General features: G+C 36.8%; 1 pseudogene; it reads right to left on the bottom strand.

Annotated features, from left to right (window-relative positions):
* Positions 1–14318: 14318 nt before the first annotated feature.
* Positions 14319–14445, bottom strand: LOC145246972 (U2 spliceosomal RNA; annotated as a pseudogene).
* Positions 14446–19943: the final 5498 nt, after the last annotated feature.

Here is a 19943-nt window from a genome sequence, read left to right as displayed (position 1 = left end):
CTTCCTTTTTTTACTGTATTAATTATGACTGAGATCGTATAAGGAAAGTAGTTAGTCTGTTTGTGTCTTTATTAAAAATATGTTACATTTTTCTGTTTTACTATTAAGTTTTGGTTTTAATTTTTCAATCAGTATTGATTTTTTTTAATCTGAGGTTCCCTTGATTCTTATCATTTGCTAAAATTTTTACGCTTATATTTTTTGTCTGGATTATGTTCTATTGACGCATGTTCGAAGAATTACGATATATATATATATATATAGTCATCCACATACAGTACTGTTTCGCAGCTCATCAGTGTGGCTAGACTGGCAACTACGTCAAGCCAGGATTGAAACCCGACTTTTTGTACGACAGTCAAGGCTCCTAATCACTACGCTAAGGGCGGCTGCTGCATGAGTCATGAGTTTAACGATGTTTTGACATCGTCCGAACTACCTTTGCTCGATTTGTAATCATATATATATATATATATATATATATATATATATATATATATATATATATATATATATATATATATATTTTTATTATTCATATATATATATATATATACAAGGTGTTTCAAACGTCTTGGGAACATAACGATTTTAAATATGTTGTAATGTTCCCAAGACTTTTGAAACACCCTGTATTAAGTGCCGGCAAAAAGAAAGTCCGCACTTGTAATTTTTTCAAAAAATTGCAAATTTAAGCTAAATTTAATGTAACTGCTTAAACAACCTATAACTCATTTGATTCGACTTTTATTTCTCTATAATTTTATCTGTTAATATTTGAAATTTTCTGGCGTTCACGTCAATTTAAAAAAATAACATGTGCGAACTTTCTTTTTGCCGCCTGTATATATATATATATATATATATATATATATATGCCGCCTGTATGTATGTATGTATGTATGTATGTATATATATATATATATATATACATGGTTTCTCAACAACTCACGCTTCAAATAGCGAGTAAAATCGAATAGCTTCGAAGACTAATGTAACTGAAGAAACTTGTTCGCAAATGCTGAAATTGATGATCATTGTTGTCCAGACAACGCTGATAACGCGCATTAAGATATTCGTAAACGTCACGAAACACGTCATACATTTTGTGAGGCACTTAGAATAGCTTTCTTTTGGTTCTTGCGTGAGCATATATATTCATTTAGAACAAACAAACATGATTGGTATATAATCTCTTGTGGGATAACGATGATTGATAACATAATTACCAGTTCATCATTTTTTAGGTACGAAACTAACACAATGCTTTTAAAAAATGTTCAAGTTGAAATGCAACGAACATGGCGCCAAATATCCTGGCCATTTTTTTTCTCGTTCCACAAATCTCCTAATATTTAATAATCTTTGACTGAGAAAATTGAAACGAACCTTTACATGTCAGAATTGTAATTATTGTTTATTTTTTACCCGTCCCTGGCTTTTTTTTTTCAGTTTTGTTTTTGTTCACGTTTTTTTTTTTTTTTTTTTTTTACTGTTCTTTGTTGTTTGGAGTCCATTAATATAACTGTAATTCCTTTTGCAGAATCGATTGTCAAAAGTTTAGAATTTTTAGTGAATTTGATGGGACGATCGAAAATGGTGGCAATGAAGAAGAACGATGTAAAATGTTAGATTTTTTTTATTATATTAAAACTATTCTTAACATTGGGAAGGGGGGAGTATTTGAATAACTCAAATTCGTATAAAAATTCTTTTAAAAATGACATGCTTTTTTGGTGTACAATATTTGTTTCGGTTATCCTACTTAATTTTTTTTTGTTTTTTGTTTTTTGTTATTCCATAAGGTGAGTTCTAGGCTAGCACAATTAGTTTTGTAAAACATTCCGATGAATTATTTTCCAAACATTCGGCAATGCGAAAAGAAAATCTTGTAAAAAGAGATGTGATTTTTTTTTTTTTTTTTAGGAAATGGTAATGTAATAATTTGAAAGCTAGATGACCGAATGGAATTGCGGGAAAGAATTCACGTGGTAAGAAATTTGGTACAAAAAATTAAACAGGAAAGAGAAAAATAATAACAAAAGAAAGAACAAAAATGAATAAAGAAACAATAAAATGGTCTGATAAAGAGAAAGGAAGAAAGCGGGTAATAAGTAGGAAAGATAAGGCATAATGCATAAACGATAGAGCGAGACCAAAATTCAAATAAAAAGATCGATACAAAATACTTAAAAGAAACAAATTAATAAGGAATAAACAGAAAAAATGAAAGGCAAAGAATATAGAAAGAAAATGACAAAAAAAAAAGAGAAAGGAAAAATGGTAGGATGGAAAGAACGAGGGATGAAAGGGGGTGTAATAAAAGAAATAAGAAAGAGAGAAAGAAAAGACGAATGAAAAGATTGACTAAGGAAATAATGAAAACAGATTGAACGGAAATATAAATTACATGGAAATAATAAACAGAAAAAAAAATAGGGAAGATAAAGAGAGAAAAAAGAAGAAAAGAAAGCAATAAAGAAAGAAAAACAGAAGAAAAGAATAAAAAAGAAGAATGAATGAGTAAAGTGGCAAAAAGGAAAACGGAAAGAAAACATATAGAAACAAGTAAAAGAACACAAGTAAAAGACATTTTTTTAAAAATCTAAGAAAGAAAAAGAATAAAACTAGAGCGAGTCAAAAACAAAATGGCGGGCGTCATAATAATTGTTTACTTTTTTCACCAGTTTGATCATTTCTTTTTTGTAATAGAATAATGATCCGAAAAGGGATGGCAAAAGGAATTTCTCTGTCTTAAAGAAAAAAAATATTTCTCCAATTGCGAATCCATCTACTAATCTACTCTTCGGCACCCTGGGTCATCAAAATCGACAGAGATTAGACCATTCCTGTAATGGTCAGATTCCTGTTGATTTTGCGGTGGGAGTAAAGTTCTGTATAGTTCTAGAAGGTCTACCCTCCCAGGGTTTGCCTTCTCTCTTTGAGAACAGGTTAATTAACTGCTAATCATCTGAGACGCCCTCGCCGAGTCTTGCCGACGGGGCTACCCAGGCACTTTTTGCAGGTCAGAATGCTCCTCCTGGGGGTGCTTACTTCTCAATTCCACTTTCCGACCCTGGTGTCTAAGTTCTTGCAGTGGGAGAGAATTACATACTACTCTACTATTATATAAAAAGAGCTTTGTGTGTTTGTGGTGAAAGATTGTTCCCTATGGATTCCAAAACGGTTAGACTGATTTTTATGGAATTTCACACGAAGGTACTTCATATGCCTAGAAGTGTTCTTGCATAGGTTGTGTATCGGAATGTCGTCGATACGTATCGATAATCGATAATCGATAATCAAAATAATCTGATAAAAGTGGAAATAGACGATTTCGACTAAAGTTAACACTTTTCATAGGCTAACATCACAAGTGCATTTTAGAAGTTTTTTACGGCACAAGCCGAACTTGAAATGAATGTTATTTTAAAGCACAATCACACAATGATATTTGACTTTTTTTATTTTAAACTGAAATACAATCCATTATCACCGCACAAGTAGGCGTATAAAAATCAACAGTAGGTTCTTTGATATGACAACCATGCGTTCAAAATGAATGTTTCTGCTTAGAGCAGAATTGAACCATGATACTTGACTTTTGCATTTTATACTTTTATTCAAACCATTACATAAAATAATTTTATAAAATCAACAGTAGTTTCTCTACAGTGCAATGTAGACTACATTGTATTGGAGACTAAGTTACTGGGGAGAGACATGTGTAACTTTCTCCCGGTATACACTGATGGGCCCCCAGTTAGAGCAGGCAATCAATAGATTTGAATGGAAAATAGACGATGGCAATCAAAATATAGAAGTGTATAAAATGTAGTTGGCCCAAGTATAAATTAAAAGTATCACTCCAGTTAAAGGCTTTGAATTGTAAAGAATAGTTGTATTAATCCAGTCAGGGTCAGCAGTTATCCCCCTTCCTTTTCAAGATAAAAAAAGCTATTTATAAATCAAACGAGATTAAGTAAGTTTTATACTGGCATTCTCGTACGTTATGTGTTTGTTCTTAGAACCCCTGATATACAGGGTGGAACGATAAAATTGTCATTCTAAAAGAAAAAAGTTCTATAATTTTATTTTTAAACTTTTATTGAAAAGATCTATTCATGTCACTTAATTGTGTTGTAGAGATGATATCTATTCAATATAGTCGCTTCTAGCCTCAATCACCGCCTCGATACGGGTCCGGAACTGGGAATATGCCTTTTCCTCGTGCCAGCGGTAGGTCGGCCAATACTCGACGAATGGCGGCGATCAGACTGGCTTTGGTGTTGTGATAGGTCATGTTAGTGATGTTCTCGACGTATAAAAAAAAAAACAAAGTAATCCAGCGGGTTCTGTCGGAGGGCGACGGGGGTGAGTGAAGCCAGTAAGAGAAGGGTACAAAGTCGTAGCACTTCTTCTGAAGCCAAGCCTTGGTGGAGCTGAAGCCGAGTCCTGCTACCATACCCAGGGTCTGTCAGCGGTCACTTGATTACACCAGGGGATCATCACACTCTTCAGGACATTCAAATACACTTTGGTGTTGACTTTCAAGCCGACTTCGAAGATGTGAGGTGGCATGACGTGGCCTTAACTTGAAGCCCACCACTGACCATAACTATGGCCGGAAACTTTGTTTTCATCACCATGAGCACGTCCCTGTCATTCATGGCAATGCAGCGATGCAGTTTGAGAGTCCTGTTGTCATAACTTGGATTAGTAGAGAACATGAGTTATACAGCGGCACACCTCCAGTCTCTCTCGTTGAACATTGTGTCACTTTCAGACATGATAGAAGGCTCCTATCGCTCTTGGTATTTGTACACAACTGTTGAACTAGTAGATGGTCTGCAACAAAAAAAAAAGGAAACCAGTTTTTATCAAAAAGAAATGGAATTATGTCGTCTTTTCGAGGGCGACAATTTTATTGTTCCACCTTGTAATCCTCTAAATATTTTGTGAACCCCAGCATTTCCAATTGTACTGACGCGCCATTATTTTGGCGATCTGTTGCGATTAGAGGTACATGCTAGGTGAGGTTCCGATCAAGACAATAGGTCCGACAGAAACTAAACTGTGTACTGCATGGGACCCACAAACCAGTGTGTCGTCGCCCACGTCTCTAATTTAATCGTCCTTTTCATAATCTTTTTCTTTCTTTACCTTGACGTCATTTCGCATTTCGTATGCGTCCGCGCTGTTACATATGTCTGTGGCCTCTCAGCTGTTGAACTGGGGCATCTGTTCAGGGTAGCACTACGAAGTCCACTTCCAGCTATTGCCTCCCGGCTTTCGGATCGAGCAAGTTTATTGTCTGTTGTCTGGGACGTCCGCGCTGGGGAGTGCCGACGTGGCTAATCCAGCATTTTTTGCAGGGCCTACGCCTGTCTACCTTAGGGAAAATGCTCCATTCTGCCCACCTTCCTACCTTGTGTCACAACCCCCCCCCCAGTGTGAGAGAGATAAATACTAATATAACAACATTTCCAATTGTACTGGCCCGCATCAGTTATTTGGCGTTGTTTAACTGTCGGGATGAAGCATCCGTTCTAGATAGCTCTAGTAGGTCCACCGTTCCAGACCTTGCCTCTCGGCTTTCGGTGAACCAAATGTATTGCTTCATGTCGGAGGATGCCAACGGGGCTACTCAGACATTTTTTCCATGGACAAAGTCATTTTACTTTAATGAAGCTGACTCATTCTACCTACCTTCTAAACTTGTGTCACATCCCAGCGGTGAGATGGAGGTAAATATTTACTCAGTACTATTCAGTGCTATTGCCAATTGTTTCAGTTCACGCCATTCATTTGCAATCGGTGTTTCTGTTGCGATCGGTGTTGCACGCCAAAATCAGTAAATTGAACGAGTTATATAGCGAGTCAAAAATGTATACATTATTTTGGGGAACCCTATATTTGTGTTTTGCTAACAGTTATAATTATGCGATATGTGATACATCTCAAGTGAGTTGGGCCGATAATATTATAATTTCTAATGAGTCAAAAATTATCGCGGAATTCTCGAGGCCTTACCCGTAGGATTCGCATAGAGATCGTGATAAAGAGATCTGTGGCCCTTAGCAGTAATCACAGAGGAACTGCGGAAACGAGGCTCACGGAAACCTTACAAAATAGAATTTCGTGTTGAATATTATTCTTTACATGAATTGCATAATCAAGGCACAGATTCCAATGATGTAGTTATTTATTTGAGGAACATTTATTGATTAATGTCTAATATCTATTTTTCTATTTCCAAATAAGCTGTGACTTATTTTTCATCATTTTTCTTCGCATTAAATCAAACAAAATATTACCCACGTTATAACTTTTTGCGCCTAACAGATGTGTATTGAAATCCATAATAGTTTTTAGTTTAGCTAAAGGGTCATAAGGTACATTTTCTATGCCGTGTGACTTGTCAATCATCTTTCACACTAATGATTCTAGGAAAAGGATAAAACATAAATGTACGAATAAAACAAATTTAAATATTAAACTATGTACTCTCTCTCTCTCTTTCTCCCTCTTTATATATATATATATATATATATATATAGAGAGAGAGAGAGAGAGAGAGAGGGAGAGAGAGTTAATTGCTAATTCACTGCACGCATAGCAGTAGCCGTATAGAAGCTCCGACTGTCGTTTCGATCCTGGCTTGAGGTAGTTGAACAGCGAAACAGTACTGTATGTGGATGACTATAATGTTTCCTACCATAGGTTGAGCATTTGGGGAATGATATACAAATTACCATTAGCGATGCTCTTTGTGTAAACAAATTGAGCTTAGGTACTTTGGATAATGTGAAAACATTGTTAATTCACTGCCTGCATAGCAGCAACTGCATAGTGCAACGGTTAGAAGCTCCGACTCTCGTTCGAGCGATCGGGTTTACATCCTGGCTCGAGGTAGTTGCTTATCTAGCCACACTGATGAGCTGTGAAACAGCGAAACAGTACTGTGCGTGGACGACTATATATATATATATATATATATATATATATATATATATATATATATATGCATAGATGATTATTGTATATATATATATATATATATATATATATATATATATATATATATATATATATATTGCAATGATGAAGGGAGGACTTTTATAATTCATGATTAAAAGTATAATGCATTTTTCAAATAAAGAAAAAGGAGAGGAGAAAAGGAAAGAAAAATAAAGAAGGGAATCAGCTGACCGGTTTCGCCCTCGCTTTCTCAAACCTGTATATATATATATATATATATATATATATATATATATATACTTCATTTAATCACATAAATTAATATATAAAAGTATAATTTTATGCGTAAACTTTAAGTATTTACTTCAACAGTGCTCAATACATAGGTAGAGCTCGGGAGTAAGTTATAAAAAATATATATGACAGTTAAGCTACACAGAATATTCCGCGTTTCATCCACACTAGGATTCGTCAATGGATGAAACGCGGAATATTCTGTGTAGATTAATTGCCATATATATTTTTATGACTTACTATATATATATATATATATATATATATATATATATATATATATATATATATATATATATACTAGCTGTACCCTGTGGCTCAGTTTGTTAAAATGGAACACAATCCCCAAGAAAAATTGCATTTTGTATTGTTTATTTACTTTTATTATTTTTTGCAATTTTTTATCAATAAAAGTTGTTTCCCACCCCCCAAAGAAAGATTAATTTTTTTACTATAAATTGTTAGGTGAAAGTTTTTTTTGTTTTTTGTTTTTTTTTTTGCAGGAAAACTTGCACTTTTTTAATAAGAAAATTTGCAGTAAACGTTTCTTTCTTAAAATGGAGTTATTATAAAAAGATTAGATGAATGCTTTATATGAACACTGTAAATACTTATGTAAAAGTAGTGACTTTTTTACAAATTATATTTTGCCAACAGATGTTAAGAAAATAAACAGAAAAAATACATCTATCAAATAAATAAAATGCTGATTTAGTGTTTCAACATTTGAATAACGCTCGGTTGAATCCGGTGATTGCCGATCGCACCCTAATCGTAATTCGAATCCGGGGTGGGGGTGTCAAATTCTGCATTAGTACCATTCTTTTTAATTTCGTCTTTGTTCAATTTTTTGAGTGGGCTATCAGCGATTGCAAACTAACAAATTTAACCAAAATGCAAAAAATTCAACAAATAATTTTAATAAGTGCTCAGCTTCTAATACGAATCCTAACAAATCAATCCTCCTTATTAGAAACACTCAAGGGAAGGACGAAACCAAATTATTGCCAGTATGTTTGGGAGAGGTTCTATTTTTTCTTTTTTTTTCAATATTTTAAGCAGATTTGACACTCAGCTATCAGGTTTTTATTGGTCGCTCGGTGTCTAATATAATGTAAGTAGATCTAGATGTTTATAACTTACGATAAAACTTGCTGAGTATGCACTGTTTTACGGTTGTTGTAAAAATGAAATGGAACCTTAATTTTCGCTTCGCTTTAATCTTTTTTAATTGTGCACCCCCCCAACGAATATAATCAAAAGAATAACATTCAGCAATTGTATTTTATATATATAAAACACAAAATATTTTTTTTTAATTTATTAACGAAAGGAAAATAATTCCATTTTTAAACGAAAAAAAATCAGTTTGGTACATCTTTTTGTTATTTTTTACATAAGTTCAACTTACTGTTCACATTGGAAATTTCGATATTTATAGGTTGTCAGGTACGTTTACAACGAATAAACACTCCAATCTACCCATGTTAAGAACTGCTTTCGGAATAGACACTCCTAACCTACCCATGTTAAGAACGGCTTTCGGAATAGACACCCCTAACCTTGTCAGCATATCCGAAATGTCGAATGTGAACGATGAGTTGGACGAAATGTAAAAATGTACCGAATTTAAAAGGGAACGAAATTTTAATTTCTGTTCCATTTTTACAACAACCGTAAAGCAGAGCATTCTTAGTGCATTAATGTTATTTCTTTTTAAGTAAAAATAATAGTTAGGTTTGTATATAAATTCTTAAACTCATTTCACACTAAATAATTTAGGTAACTGAAATAGGAATCTTTAATTTCCTGAATAGTAAAAAGATGATTCACAATAAATGATCGATTAGCTGCTAATATACATTTTTTAGGTACGGACAAAAATAAACGAATAAGAATGAAAGCCGATTTATCATAATTTTTTGTAGGCTTTCGACAACTTTTTGATCATATTTGAAAGATTAAGTTCTAAACTTAATTTCCCGAAGGAAAAAATATTTGTACACGTGAAAATAAAGTTATCAAAAATGTTTTCTCGGCGAGATTAACAATTCAGCTAAATTTTGAAGTTAAATAAATTCATTGTAAAAATCCTTTTAGAGATAAATATTAGTTTTCTGTGTCTATTTCAAAAATAATTAGTAAAGTAAAGTCCTAAGATATTGAATTAAATTAAAAAAAAACACATTGTTTGTGCTAAAAATAGCTGAATTAGCCCCACAACCGAGTGGTTTTGTCGTTCGCATAAGCACAACAAACCGTACTTTTGGAAATACGGAATATACAGAGGCCCAAAATCTGAGAAAGTCGAAAACCTGTCTGAGAATGACGTCATGTAATTAAAAGGAGGGAGGTATGCTGGATTTCTTCTTTTTTTTTTTTTACTCAGACAGGCATCCGTACATTTCTATTGTAAATATTTGTATAAATTTTACCATTTTTTAATTTAATTATTTTCTATGTTCCTGTTTTAAAATTAATTTTTTTTAATTATCAGCTAATATTATATAAAAATCATGTTACGCCCAAAGTTTCACATTCTTGCGAGCAAGGACATTTTTAAAATCTTGCATATAAAAATCATGCGAAATCTGTCATTTAAAAAAAAAAGTAGAAATATTTTTGCCATTATAATTTTTTGTGTGAAAATATTAAATAAACAATGCTTAAATAGGTGGTAATGTCGATAGTGCGAGAAATTCATTTTTCTTCGAGTTATATCCAATTTATTAATACGGACTTTATGGGGGGGTTCGTAATATTCCTGTAAAAAAAAGTTTTTATTGTTACAAATTACGATGCTTTATTTATATAAAAAGGCAAAAATAAATTCTTGCGTTTTTTATTTACTACTAAAAACCATAACTTTAGTAACGGTATTTTTGTTTGAACAAAATAATACATTTTCTACTAAGACTTAAATAAAAAAAATTAGTTCATTATATTCCGCGATCATTATTTGATAAATACTGAAATTTTCATTAAAATTGGTTAATTTCCTGATTTTTAGTGAATTTTTAAGCAAAGGGAGGGGGTTAAAATGTTTATACATTTGAGCGTCGGGATTCATTTTGCCCGTACCTACCATTTTTCGATGAACATTTGAGAGAAAAGCGACCACATGTGGTTAATTCAAATTAAATTTCAATGGTTATATTCTCAACAATCACGTGATTAAATCCATTTAAAATTTGCCTATATTGTAAACACATTCTGTTTACATTAAGGGGTCTGTCGTGGTGAGACAAAAACGTTCCTTTTAGTGATGTCACGTGACGGCAGGCGGTGATAAATATATGTCCCCAAATAAAAAAAATAGCAATATCAGTACAAAGAAAACCACCAATTTATTAAAGAAAATTGAGTATAATGTTATAATTAAAAAGAGGTATATAAAATAACGCATGGGTACAGTAAACATATCATAGCATATCAAAATGGCGAAGCAATCGGTCCAGTGGTTATTTAGACTATTAATAACGAACGAACCAAGAATTATACACACACACACACACACACACACACACACACACATATATATATATATATATATATATATATATATATATATATATATATATAGGAATGTTTATATATATATATATATATATATATATATATAGGAATGTTTATATAGGAATGTTAATATTGATAGCTAGGTAGGTAACAGAAAAAATAGAATGTCGAAGTATGTAAGTAAATAAGAAAATAAATAAATTATTCCCATTATTCTTGGCTCTCGGGTTCGCGAATAGAACCATGCAATAATATTTACCTGAAAACTCTGCATTTTGCAATCATTTTCAGGAATTAATGTGAACAGGATGCTTCCTTGCTCTTCGCTTTGTTTCTTTGTCTCTTTATCTTATTTTATTCTCTAGCGTGTAGAGATTTGTTTTATCTTTATTCACGTGAATAAATATAGTTTATGTATTAGGTTGGAGTGAATCTTATTTGAACGGCAGAGAATTGCACTTGTTTTGGGTTTGCTGAATAAATGCTTTCCTTTTTTGTTGTTTTCGTAATATCGCAGATATTTTACGTATCGGTTTTAGTGTCTATTTTATTTCTCTCATCAAAGAAAATAAGAGAAACAACTGATTGAAATAATCAATACAGATATATTGTTATATTTTTCTGTATTTGTGAAGGGAGACCCATTCTGCGATCGAAATGCCTTTTTTATAGACACAGGAAGAAATCGATTGATCAATCAATAACATGGTATTATATACACAGACATGACAGAAACGAATAAACACTAAGATAAATATTTTTCTAATATTAGTATATGCTTATTTATACTAAACTCCCTATTTATGGAAAACGGAGCTCCTTGACACTCTGTTAGGATAACACAATATTAGTTGAGAAAATATGGGACTAATAAACTTCCATGGCCAAGTCAGTCCTTGAACCTAATTGAAAACCTTTCGAGCATATTAGACCGGAACCTTTACAAAAAGAAAAGGAAGCCATCTTCTAAGTCTGAACTTTTAGCATTTTTACATCAGACATGGAAAGAAATTCCTCAAGATGATATTTGTCAACTAATCAAGGCCAATCCTAGAAGGGTCCTAGCATCAATAAGAACAAAGGGAATGTCAACCAAGTATTAATTATTCAATTTGTGACCATTTATTTTTTATTTTGTTCTAAAAATGATGTTTATTGAAGTAAATTCTGTCATGTATATATTTTCTGTCATATATATATTTACACTATAGAAAATTATCAATACACACGCACATATTATATACGCATATATAAAGAGTTCGGATGCAAAACGCGATAAACGCTGTATTCAATGTTTCTTTAACGTAATACAAGCTGTTTAAATTTCAATATTTCATTTAAAAAAAACGATAAATCCAAGAAGTTGTAACATGATCGGAAATATTATATACTAGCAATTCAACCCATCTTTGCTCGGGCACCACGTACTGTTCATAACTTTATGTCCATATATATATATATATATATATATATATATATATATATATATATAGAGAGAGAGAGAGAGAGAGAGAGAGAGAGAGAGAGAGAGAAATATTTAAAAGTTTGACTCATGTCCAGGTAACCTACATCTAAAATTTCAAATGTTCTGGCTCAAAATTGGCGGAGGAGTTAGGTAGAGTCTGCAAAGGTCAACGCTTTAAACTTTGACCTCTTGGCAGCCAGATTTTCGCCATAAAACTGATTAAAAAGTTTGCTGTATGTCTAAATATCCTTTTTGTAACATTTCGAATATTTAGACCTTAAATTGGCTAAATAGTTTGCTAGAGACCGCAAACGTCAAATCTTTGGACCTTTGACCACTTTGCCAGCCAAATTTCCGCTAAAAAACGATTAAAAAGCTTGCTATATGTCTGAATACACTTTATGTAAAATTTCAAATGTTTAAACCAAAAATTGACTGAGTAATTTGGTAGAGACCGCAGAGGTCATTTTTTTTTTAATCTGACCGCAATTTTGACCCCTTAACATTTATTGTTTTGGGCTCAAATCAAATTAAAAATTTTGACCTATGTCCAAGTAATCTACATCTAAAGTTTCAAGTGTTTACACCCAAAATTGACTACGGAGTTTGGTAGAGTTTTTAAAGGTCAATCGTTTAACTTTGAACCCTTGACAGCAAGATTTCTGGCCGAAAACCGATTAAAAAGATTTTTCAAAACCTCAATATCCCTTATGTCAAATCTCGAGTCTGTAGACTGAAAATTGACAGAGTAGTTTGGCAGGTAAATGTACACACAGAGACAATTTAATTTTTGTAGATATAGAGATATAAAATAAACGTTTAAAAACATTTAAAAGATTTAAAGTTGTTCGATGAAATGCGAATTCTATTAGTTAAATTTGATTAAAGAAAATTAGAGAAAGTTGTTTTATAATATTGTGCTGGGATTTTTGTTAAAAAATACGATAAATAGATGATGCTGATGATGATGATGGTGATGGTGGTGGTTGTGGGTTATCGTTAAAATAATATGATGATGATGATGATGATGATGATGATGATGATGATGATGATGGAGTGATCGTGATGATGATGATGATGATGATGATGATGATGATGATGATGATGATCGTGATGATGATGATGATGATGATGATGATGATGATGATGATGATGATGGGGTGGTGGTGGTGGTGGTGGTGGTGGTGGTGGTGGTGGTGGTGGTGATGATGATGGGGGGGTGATCGTGGTGGTGGTGGTGGTGGTGGTGGTGGTGGTGGTGGTGGTGGTGGTGGTGGTGGTGGTGGTGATGATGATGATGATGATGATGATGATAATGATGATGGAGTGATCGTGATGATGATGATGATGATGATGATGATGATGAGGAGGAGGAGGAGGAGGAGGGTGATCGTTATGATTATGCTGATGATGATGATGATGATGATGATGATGATGATGATTTGGGGGGTGATCGTTATAATGATAATGATAATGATGATGATGATGATAACTACACGTTTCTTTAGAAAAAGCACACCTGTGTTAATACTGAATTCAACAGCTAAAATTTGATTTACTAATTTAAATATTTCCGCTCAATTCTTTTTATTTTTAAATGAACAATTTTATTTTTATTAAATATCAAAAAAAAAAGAAAAAAGAAATATACATTTAAATGTTTTGTTTGGTTTAACTGCTTAAAATTACGGTTGATTCTAGAAAAATTTTACGTATAAAATAGACATTTTCAATAACTAGGTTTTAAAATGCGAAATTTACGCTGCTTAGATTTCATCTTTAAAAAGCCGATAGCCATTAGTCGCGTGCTCTCGTGTAATAAATGAATGCGTGAATGTAGGATTGACATGAAATTCTTAAAAATAAACGAAAATGACCGAAAAATGGGCTGAAATGACTTAAATAAATAAAAAGTAAATGACTTATGACTTTAATGAACTTAAGGATGAATTGAATGACCTTAAGCATGACTTGACTGATTAATAAATAACTGGGATCCTTCAAAAACAACTTGAATGATCTGGAGAATGACTTGAATGGCTTTGAGACTGACCGGTTGTAAAATGGGTGATCATTTTACATTAAATTAATACAGAAAAGTGATCCCCCACTTTATATCACAATAAGTACAGCATGTAGTAAGAACAGATACTACACTTTGATCTTGGCCAAAATGCCAAGAAAAGGGTATTTATTTCCTTCCCCACCTAGCAAATAAGGCACAAGGCCGATTTTTAATGTGAGGAGTGAAGGGGGAATAGTGACCAACTCCCCGGGGAGACGGGGAGTTGGATAGTGACAGTTGGTATGAAGGGTTGCACATACATTGGCCAAGGTCTTATATCTGACGTTGCTCCCGCATATGGTCTTTGCTTGCAGTATCTGCCGGAACAGATACTACACTTTGATTTTGGCCAAAAGGCCAATAAAAGCTTGTATGTATTTGCTCCCCTGTTATATATTCGTTATCATCGAGGTTATCCTTGAGGGGTACCAAATTGAGCTTTCGTTACATTTGAATATGTTATATAGAGTTCTTCATTTAGGGGCGCCATTTAAATCATTGAGGGGCACTTTTTACGTTTGGGTGTATACACTGTATAACATCAAAGATTCCGTGTGCGTATGATTGTCTCTAATATAAATGGTTGTGTGTTTGATTATCATAAAGGGAATCGTGTGTGTGACATGTAATTTCTGAACCTACCTCTGTTTCTTCTCGCTGTTGAACCATCTGGAAATTTCTCATCCTGGAGGGAGACTTGATACCTGTTTGACGAAGATTTATCACTCCAAGACGATGAAATGGTTTTATAGTTTTTTATTTCACTTTCCCCAGAGGTTCTGCAGAAGTGGAAGTGAAATCGCTTGTGTGGGCTCTTCTTCACACACGTCAGCGTTCGTCTCCCCCCTCCCCAGTTAAGAGGGGGAGACCACGGAAAAACGTCCATCTTCTTCAAAGCTCAAATCAAATCTCACAGATCTAGCCAACCACGTCACACATACGTAATTTGGTCAGCTGACCTTTGGTTCTGGTAAACGTGTCTACCTCCACGTTTACTCACCTCTCTCTCTCTCTCCCTCCCTCTCTCTCTCCCTCTCTCCTTCTCTATTCTCTTATAGAGACACAGAGAGAGAAAATAGAAAGAGTAAGAAAGCCAGAGAGGGGGGGAGAGATGCTCGTTAACACCCCCACCGAGCAAATAAGGCAACAGGCCGATTTTAAAAGTGAGGAGTGAAGGGGAAATGGGGGCCAACTCCCCAGGGAGTTGGGGGCTGGATAGTGACAATTGGTATGAAGTGTTGCTCCTATATTGACCAACGTCGTATATGTGGGACTGCCCCCGCACATGGTCTTTGCATGCAGTATCTGCCGGGACAGATACTACACTTTGATCTCGGCCAAAAGGCCAATAAAAGGGTCTTTATTTGCTCCCCCACCGAGCAAATTAGGCACAAGGCCGATTTTTAATGTGAGGAGTGAAGGGGAAATGAGGACCAACCCCCCGGGGATTAGGGGAGCTTGATAGTGACAATTGGTATGAAGGGTTGCTTCTACATTGACCAAGGTCTTATATGTGAGGTTCCCCCCCCCACATATAATCTTTGCATGCAGTATCTGACGGAACAGATGCTACACTTTCATCTTGGCCAAAAGGCCAAGAAAAACTGTGTTTATTTGTTCCCCCATCGAGCAAATTAAGCACAAGGCCGATTTTTAATGTGTGAAGTGAAGGGGAAATGGGGACCAACTCTCCGGGTAGTAGGGGAGCTTGATAGTGACAATTAGTCTGAAGGGTTGCCCCTACATTGACCAAGGTCTTATATGTAGCGCTGCCCCCACATATGGTTCTTGCTTGCAGTATCTGTGGGAACAGATACTACAATTTTATCTTGGCCAAAAGGCCAAGAAAAGCTGTATTTATTTGCTCCCCCACCGCGCAAATTAGACACAAGGCCGATTTTTAATGTGAGGAGTGAAGGGGAAATAGGGACCAACTCCCCGGGGAGTAGGGGAGCTGGATTATGACAATTGGTATGAAGGGTTGCCCCTACATTGACCAAGGTCTTATATGTGAGGCTGCCCCCCACATATGGTCTTTGCTTGTAGTATCTGCCGGTGCAGATACTACACTTTGATCTTTATATTTAATATATTTCGTTTAAAGAAAATATTACAATTTAAAAAAATTACAATATAAAATTAAAACATTTAAAAAAGTAAAATCTCCAAAAGACAAAACAAATTTAGGCACGAAAAGCTTAAAAAAACCTATAAGATGCAGGGTCTTTGTAACTAAAGTAAAAATGGCGTCTGTGGCGACTTTACTCTTGACTGGCAACATTTACCACAATACCTCATTCACTCTGTGGAGTCTAAAGCTAACTAATGAAAACCCCAGCGTTTTTGCAAAAAGGATATATATACAATTTCTGTATGTGTGTGTGTGCGCGCATTTTTTTTTTAATTAAAATGTGTGTGTGTGTGTGTGTGTGTGTGTGTGTGTGTGTGTGTGTGTGTGTGTGTGTGTGTGTGTGTGTGAAAAAGTTCAATTCATTGGAAAAAATAAAAAGTTCTTGAATTTGGAAGAAAAACAGTTCGTGTTGGGGAGTGGGAAATATAGAAAAAAAATGTACAAAAAATAAAATTAGTGCATTGTTAGTAAGGTCCCTTCCTAAGCTAATCTAAGTAGTTAGATCGCCCACTGTTTTCCGGGGCACCGAAAACAAGCGGGGAGATCCCTAATGGGGATTGGGAAGAAATCATATCGGGTGTTTGGGAATAAAATAAATAGATTGTTAAAAACAAAAGGGGGGAATATATTAGGTGGCGACCTTCGAGTAGGGGTTGATCAGGGGATGATAAAACAAAAAGATAGGGGGGTAGTGGTAGGGTAGCCTCGGAAGGTTCTCTAGTGCCAAAAAACAAACCATCGGGGGATATGATCTCATTTGTACCACCAGTCAAGAGTCTCTTTACTTTTTATTTATCTAACCTAGAGGGATGGGCTCCGTAGGACCCAGTACCGCATGTGCCATGCCTATGGTGGTAACACAAATTCAAGCTTGGCGCCTCGTCGGATGCACAAGCTAGCGTCATGCACCCACCTCTTGTCAAAGGCCACTCGAGGCAACCTCTTCCAATCGTATCTGATCTTTACTTTAAGCAGATGTTTAAAGTAGGCGATCAGATCCCGATCCGGAACAGATATCCCTTCGCGGACTTGCTTGAGGCGTGTGATCCATATGACCATCCTCGCTACTGCTCGTATCGCTAGAAAAAACATTCTTTTCTCCCTAGGCAGCGGCGGATCAATGTTCTCCACAAAATATGATTCGTCGAGTTCAAGCCAGTGCTTGGCATCAATGCGAGCCGTTACCTCATTGACGTACCCTAGGAGGGTCTTGAGCCTGCTACAGCGGAAAAAGGCATGACCGGCTGTTTCTCTCATGTCTTCGTCGCAGTGCAGGCAGTAGACCCGGGTTTCTTCATTGTAAAGGTTGAGTTCCTCAAGGAGGGACAGTGCGTTCCGGACAAATCGCCAGGTAAGGGAAAATTCCGAATTTGTAAGAAAGTCCCATCCCGGCGCCCAACTCCACTGGGAGCGGACCTCCTCCAACGACATCCCCGTCTGTTTCACTAGCGGTTCCTTTTTGCTACGCCCCACTAGCTCCCGATAAAGCCTGTTCCTAGACTGTTCAAGGACACTGGTCCCCGGCAATGCTCTAAGTGCGAACCGGCATTCGGCGTAGAATGTTTGTTCCCCCCTTCAGTCTCTGCCGTGCTTCGACCGAGGGGTCAGGTGTGAGATTGGAAAACGAGCTTTCAACCGCAGTGACCCATGGAACGTCTACATACAACGAACGGCTCAGGAAGGCCAACCTCTCTGCGTGCTTGTGACACAGGAGATCGGGCAGTCCCAACCCTCTCTCACTCGGATTTCGAACACAGACCTCTCTGCAAACATAATGCTTACCCTCGTTCCACAAGAGTGTGTCGAGGTGCTCCTGTAAGCTGATTCGTCGTTTTGCAGGGAGGGGAAGTACAGACAGACGGTAAAGGATGAGCAGAAAGACGTATGTAGCACACGCCTCCGCCCGACCCTTCAAGGACAATTTCCTTCCAATCCAAGTCTTAACAGAGGATTCGACCTTGGCCTCTACTTCCAACCAGTTTTTCTTCAGCTGGAGACCCAGTCCGAACCACACACCAAGGATCCAGACCGGGCTGTCGGTCCAACTGAAGATGCCCGGAAGCGAATTTACTCCGGTCCAGGCACCCAACCGCAGACCCATCGACTTACTGCGATTAGAGACGACCCCCGTAACTTCTTCATATTGAGCGAGCGCCTCGGTGACTACTTGAATGTCCATGGGGCAAGACACGAACACGGTGACGTCATTGGCGAACGCGGAAACCCTGGCTCGTGTGCCTCCAGGGAGAGCTATCCCGCGCAGGACTGGTGTAATCGACTCGTCCCTTAACTTGCGAAGGAGGGGTTCCAACGCCAAGACATACAAGAGAGGCGACAGCGGACAACCCTGTCGCACTGACCGGGAGACCGCAAAAGACTCCGACAGCTTACCGTTGATCTGCACCACTATCGGCGGCCTGTCATACAGTACAGAGATCCACTTGCGGGAGTTCGGATTAAATCCGGCGGCCTCCAGCACAGATCCCAGGAACCTATGGTCCACCCTATCGAAAGCCTTGGACTGATCCAAACTGATCAGCGCGGTCTCGGCGTCGTCTTCTGTCCCCTCTATGATCGTGCATATCAGATGAAGATTGTCCTGAATCGATCTCCCCTTCACAGCATAGCTCTGGTCTGGTTCGATCAAGTCAGTGATGACAACCTGCAACCCATTTGCAAGAACTTTAGCCAAAATCTTTAACTCTGTGTTTAGCAGAGTCAAGGGCCTGAAATCGTCTAAATCTTCCTCACCACCATGCCGTTGACCTTTCCTCAGCAATGTGATCACACCCTTGGTCACCTGCCTAGGTATGGAGCCCTGAACAAACCAATGGTTGAACATATCCTTCAGAATAGGGACCAACATGGGCGACAACCTCAAGTAGAATTTGTAGGGTAGACCATCAAGCCCTGGGGACTTGTTGCAGCTGACCTGCTTCAACGCAGTAATGATCTCATGTTCCGCGACAAGACCATCACAGCTAGCCGCTCGAGCCGCCATGAGGCAGGGCGAGTCGGCCAAATAGCTGCCAAACTCTTCGACCCTGAGTCTGGGTAGTTGGGTGAAGCGCTCTGATAGATGCTTTCGAAACCCCTCGCAAATCTCCCGCGTCGACGCGAGGGCGTGCCCTTCCATGTCGTTTACTTTTCGAATGTACCCGTCCGAGCCGCGCCTTAGAGCAGCCTTACGCTCAACAGCGTCAACATTAACAGCCTTGTTAGAAACTTTCATTAGCCTAGCCCTAACTATCTGACCCTCGTACCGCTCGCTAGCCAAGCGGTTGAGGTCCTGTTTAGCTAGCGCTATCTCTAGGGGGTCCCCACTCCAATGTCTGGGTCAGCCTATTCTCTATACGCTTCTTGGCCTTAGCCTTATCTAGTGCGAAGCGTTGGCTGTACTGGACCGAGAAGCGTCTAATCTTAGCCTCGAGACTAACCCACCACTTACTCCCGGTAACTGCCCCCACTAATGCCCGTTGGATTATCTCTGT

This window comes from Euprymna scolopes, chromosome 24, assembly GCF_053919585.1.
Source record: "Euprymna scolopes isolate OS-2025 chromosome 24, ASM5391958v1, whole genome shotgun sequence".
NCBI classification, from domain to species: Eukaryota; Metazoa; Mollusca; class Cephalopoda; order Sepiida; family Sepiolidae; genus Euprymna; species Euprymna scolopes.
This window is presented reverse-complemented; position numbering and strand designations above follow the sequence as displayed.